Genomic DNA, 6000 nt, shown 5'->3' on the forward strand with positions numbered 1-6000 from the left:
CTGGCTGGCTCCCCTCTCTCTACTGGGATTCTCTGCCTCTGACCCTATTACGGGGGCTGAGTCACTGGCTTAGTAGCGCTCTTGCATGACAGTCCTAGAAGGGGTGAGTCACTGACGTGATCTTCCTGTCAGGTTTCGCAGCCCCTCAGGCTGGTGCAGTGGATGATACCTTCGTGGCTATACTCAGCCTTGCCTCAGGGTCGTAAGTTGGTGGTCTGTTGATATGCCTCTCGTGGTGTTGGGGCTGTGCATTGGCTAAGTGGGTGGGGTTATACTCTGCCTGGTTGACCCTGTCTGGGGGTATCGTCAGACGGGGCCACAGTGTCCCCCAACCCACCCTTGTCTCAGCCTCCAGTATCTATGTTGCAATAATTTGTGTCGGGGGGCTAGGGTCAGTCTGTTATATCTGGTGAAATTCTCCTGTCTTATCTGGTGTCCTGTGTGAATTTAAGTATGATCACTCTAATTCTCTCCCTCCCCTCCCAGAGGAACTGAGCCCTGGGACCATGCCTCAGAACTACCTGGCCTGATGACTCCTTGCTGTCCCCAGTCCACCTGGTCGTGCTTCTGCTCCAGTTTCAACTGTTCTGCCTGCGGCTATGGAACCCAGACTTGTTCACCAGACGTGCTACCTCGGGTTTCTGTATAGAACTTTGGGACAACTGCTGATGTAAAAAGGCCTTTACAAATACATTTAATTGCAATTTGATTGACTTTCAACGTGGCACCGTCATAGGATGCCACCTTTCCAACAAATCTGTTTGTCAAATGTCTGCCCTGCTAGAACTGGCCCAGTGTAAGTGCTGTTATTGTGAAGCGGAAACTTCTAGGAGCAACAACGGCTCAGCTGTGACGTGGTAGGCCACACAAGCTCACAGAACAGGACCACTGAGTGATGAAACGTGTAGCGTGTAAAAATCGTCTGTCCTCGGTGGCGACACTCACTACCGTGTTCCAAACTACCCCTGGAAGCAACGTCAGCATAAGAAGTGTTCATGGCCTAGCAGCCGTACATAAGCATGAAATCACCATGCACAATGCCAAGCATCAGCTGGAGTGGTGATAAGCTCACCGCCATTGGACTCTGGAGCAGTAGAAACACCTTCTCTGGAGTGATGAATCACTTCACCATCTGGCAGTCCGGTTAATTAATCAGGGAGCTTCATGAAATGGGTTTCCATGGCCTAGCAGCCGCACACAAGCCTAAGATCACCATGCACAGTGCCAAGCGTCAGCTGGAGTGGTGATAAGCTCACCGCCATTGGACTCTGGAGCAGTGGAAACGCGTCGAACGGACTAATCATATGTATGTATGTATGTATGTATGTATGTATGTATATAGCTATGGTGTAAACTCAGTAAAAAAAGCAAAGTCCCATTTTCAGGACCCTGTCTTTCAAAGATAATTCGTAAAAATCTAAAACACTTCACAGACCTTCATTGTAAAGGGTTTAAACACTGTTTCCCATGCTTGTTCAATGAATCATAAACAAATAATGAACAAGCACCTGTGGAACGGTCATTAAGACACTAACAGTTTACAGACGGTAGGCAATTAAGGTCACAGTTATGAACGTTTAGGACACTAAAGAGGCCTTTCTACTGACTCTGAAAAAGAGTGTCCCTGCTCATCTGCATGAACATGCCTTAGGCATGTTGCAAGGAGGCATGAGGACTGATGTGGCCAGGGCAATAAATTGAAATGTCCATACTGTGAGACGCCTAAGACAGCACTACAGGGAGACAGGATGGACAGCTGATCGTCCACGCAGTGGCAGACCATGTGTAACAACTCCTGCACAGGATCGGTACATCCGAACATCACACCTGCGGGACATATACAGGATGGCAACAACAACTGCCCGAGTTACACCAGGAACACACAATCCCTCCATCAGTGCTCAGACTGTCTGCAATAGGCTGAGAGAGGCTGGACTGAGGGCTTGTAGGCCTGTTGTAAGGCAGGTCCTCACCAGACATCACCGGCAACAACATCGCCTATGGGCACAAACCCACCGTCGCTGGACCAGACAGGACTGGTAAAAAGTGCTCTTCACTGACGAGTTGTGGTTTTGCCTCACATGGGATGATGGTCGGATTCGCATTTATTGTCGAAGGAATGAGCGTTACACCGAGGCCTGTACTCTGGAGAGGGATCGATTTGGAGGTGGAGGGTCCGTCATGGTGTGGAGTGTCACAGCATCATCGGACTGAGCTTGTTGTCATTGCAGGCAATTTCAATGCTGTGCGTTACAGGGAAGACATCCTCCTCCCTCACGTGGTACCCTTCCTGCAGGCTCATCCTGACCCTCCATGACCCTCCAGCCATACTGCTCGTTCTGTGTGTGATTTCCTGCAAGGAATGATCTTAATCCCATTGAGCACGTCTGGGACCTGTTGGATCGGAGGGTGAGGGCTAGGGCCATTGCCCCCAGAAATGTCCGGGAACTTGCAGGTGCCTTGGTGGAAGAGTGGGGTAACATCTCACTGCAAGAACTGGCAAATCTGGTGCAGTCCATGAGGAGGAGATGCACTGCAGTACTTAATGCAGCTGGTGGCCACACCAGAGACTGACTGTTACTTTTGATTTTGACCCCACCCTTTGTTCAGGGACATATTAATACATTTCTGTTAGTCACATGTCTGTGGAACTTGTTCAGTTTATGTCTCAGTTGCTGAAAATAAATGCAGAAGACAGTGAAAGGACGTTTCTTTTTCTGCTGAGCTTAGATATTATTTTTAGTCCATATCGCCTTAGTCCTTATACATCCAAAATAGCGAGTGATGCCTGTTAATGTTCAGACGGCTGTTAGCAAAACTCCCCCCTACAGAAGACGTCTTCGTCCAATCAGAGCGTGTGCATTCGGACAAGTATTCAGACCCCTTGACGTTTTCCACCTTTGTTACATTACAGCCTTTATTCTAAAGTGGATTACATTGTGTTTCCCCCCCTCAAGCTACATACAATTACCCATAATGACAAAGCAAAAACAAGTTGAGATTTTAGCAAATGTTTTTTTTATTTTTTATATCACATTTACATAAGTATTCAGACGCTTTACTCAGTTCTTTGTTGAGGCACATTTGGCAGCACATACAGCATCAAGTCTTCTTGGGTATGACGCTACAAGCTTGGCACACCTGTATTTGGGGAGTTTCACCATTCCTCTCTGCAGATCCTCTCAATCTCTGTCAGGTTGGACGGGGAGCGCCGCTGCACAGCTATTATCAGGTCTCTACAGAGATGTTAGATTGGGTTCAAGTCCGGTCCACTCAAGGACATTCAGAGACTTGTCCAGACATTCAAAGACTTGTCCAGAAGCCACTCCTGTGTTGTCTTGGCTGTGTGCCAAGACAACACAGGATCGTTGTTCAGTTGGAAGGGGAACCTTCACCCCCAGTCTGAGGTCCTGAGGGCTCTGGAGCAGGTTTTCGTCAAGAATCTCGCTGTACTTTGCTCTGTTCATCTTTCCCTTAATTCTGCCATCACCATGCTTCACCGTAGGGATGGTGCCAGGTTTCCTCCAGATGTGACGCTGCCATCACCATGCTTCACCGTAGGGATGGTGCCAGGTTTCCTCCAGATGTGACGCTGCCACCACCATGCTTCACCGTAGGGATGGTGCCAGGTTTCCTCCAGATGTGACGCTGCCACCACCATGCTTCACCGTAGGGATGGTGCCAGGTTTCCTCCAGATGTGACGCTGCCATCACCATGCTTCACCGTAGGGATGGTGCCAGGTTTCCTCCAGATGTGACGCTTGGCATTCAGGCCAAAGAGTTCAATCTTAGTTTCATCAGACCAAAGAATCTTGTTACTCATGTTCTGACCACCCTGAATTCCGTCTGGCCACTTTACCATAAAGGCCTGATTGGTGGAGTGCTGCAGCGATGGCTGTCCTTCTGGAAGGCTCTTCCATCTCCACAGAGGATCTCTAGATTTCTGTCAGAGTGCCCATCGGGTTCTTGGTCACCTCCCTGACCAAGGCCCTCCTCCCGATTGCTCCGTTTGGCAGGGCAGCCAGCTCTAGGAAGAGTCTTGGTGGTTCCAAACTCCTTCCATTTAATAATGATGGAGGCCCCTGTGTTCTTGGGGACCTTCAATGCTGCAGAAAATGTTTTGGTACCCTTCCCCAGATCTGTGCCTCGACACAATCCTGTCTCAGAGCTCTCCCCAGATGTCATTCACTCTGTCATAATATGATAGTGTGTAAATTGATGAGTAAAACATTTAATCCATTTTAGAATGAGGCTGTAAAATAACAAAATGTGGAAAAAGTCAAGGTGTCTGAATACTTTCCAAATGCCCTGTAAGAGAGTCATTATCAACCAGTAGCTTTCACAGTAACTTCCCCAACAGGCAATTATTTTGATCACTTTTAGTATTTTCTCATTGATGTGTCAGTCAACATCCACCATGATTGGTACAAATAATTCCTGCAACCTGTGACTCGCCTGTATAAGAGTTACTCTCGACGGGCGGATCTGTGTCAGATTCCTGCGTGTCAAGATCCTATCTAGTCTGATTAGTCGCACTGTTTGAGGCCTAGGGCGTTGAAGGAAAATATGCAGTTTATAGAGTTAACTTTTCATTAATTAAATCAAAATAATAAGCGCATAAGCAATTTTTTTATCGTCTAAATTCGATAAAAACGGTAATTCTCTTGAATAGAAAACCCATAAGGAGTAAAACAACGCGAAGCCACAAAAGGCAACACCCATCCAGAGAAACATCACAGAAAGTTTTCGTAGGCGTTGGTTACACAGCTAAAACTTCCCGAACTGATTAGATACTCACCCGGAGTTGTTTTCCTGGGAATTTGGTCCACTTCAACGACTTAGAAATCCATTCAACACTAATATTAATAAGCTTGACGCCCCTGGAAAGCAATGGCGGTGAAAAAGCATAAATAGCACCGTTTTTTTTTAGTCTGGGGCAATCTTCTTCCCTGTTTGAGGCTATCGCGTCAGGCAGGCGGGGAGTCGAGAACAGGGAGTTCCTGTCCCACTGAAGCAGGGAAATGGAACAGGAAACCCCTCCACTGCGGTGCAGATGTTATCCGCTAGGGACGGTGTGGGGAACGACCTCACAGGAAAGGGCTCCTCACTACTTACCATAACCACAGAGTCAGCCTACTCCACCAATCAGATGAGGGAGTGTGATGACGCGAACGCCGAGATAAATGCCTTTTTTTTTGTTTCACAGAAAGATACATCTTTGAAATTGGCAGATTTTTGGCTGATAAAATATAACTTTATTTGGCACCTATGCACTTACTATAGTAATTTATTTATTGAACTTAACATAGCCTTGTAGTCCACCCTAACTCCACTCGATACAGGGGTAACTCACCACACTAACTCCACTCTATACAGGGGTAACTCACCACCCTAACTCTATACAGGGGTATCTCACCTCCCTACTCTGTACAGGGGTAACTCACCACCCTAACCCTACACTATACAGGGGTAACTCACCACCCTAACCCTACTCTATACAAGGGTATCTCACCACCCTAACTCCACTCTATACAGGGGTAACTCACCACCCTACTCTATGCAGGGGTAACTCACCACCCTAACCCTACACTATACAGGGGTAACTCACCACCCTAACCCTACTCTATACAAGGGTATCTCACCACCCTAACTCCACTCGATACAGGGGTAACTCACCACACTAACTCCACTCTATACAGGGGTAACTCACCACCCTAACTCTATACAGGGGTATCTCACCTCCCTACTCTGTACAGGGGTAACTCACCACCCTAACCCTACACTATACAGGGGTAACTCACCACCCTAACCCTACTCTATACAAGGGTATCTCACCACCCTAACCCTACTCTATACAGGGGTAACTCACCACCCTAACTCCAATCGATACAGGGGTAACTCACCACCCTAACTCCACTCTATACAGGGGTAACTCACCACCCTAACCCTACACTATACAGGGGTAACTCACCACCCTAACCCTACTCTATACAGGGGTAT

At 47.6% G+C, this 6000-nt stretch overlaps 1 protein-coding gene across 6 annotated transcripts in view; it reads right to left on the reverse strand.

Moving 5' to 3' along the window:
• LOC110524889 (cytoplasmic FMR1-interacting protein 1 homolog) overlaps window positions 1–5101 on the reverse strand; it is an 80628-nt gene extending 75527 nt beyond the window's left edge. For 3 of the 6 annotated variants that reach the window (XM_090236530.1, XM_090236528.1, XM_090236531.1), the window contains exon 1: window positions 4799–5089. The gene's annotated coding sequence lies outside the window, so the exon portion shown is untranslated. Of the gene's footprint in view, window positions 1–4798 lie in introns of all 6 variants that reach the window. The other 3 variants (XM_090236526.1, XM_090236529.1, XM_090236525.1) reach the window with 2 other exon arrangements.
• Between the last annotated feature and the right edge of the window lie 899 nt (window positions 5102–6000).

This window comes from Oncorhynchus mykiss, chromosome 5, assembly GCF_057628025.1.
Source record: "Oncorhynchus mykiss isolate SJ-2025 chromosome 5, ASM5762802v1, whole genome shotgun sequence".
Classification (NCBI taxonomy): Eukaryota; Metazoa; Chordata; class Actinopteri; order Salmoniformes; family Salmonidae; genus Oncorhynchus; species Oncorhynchus mykiss.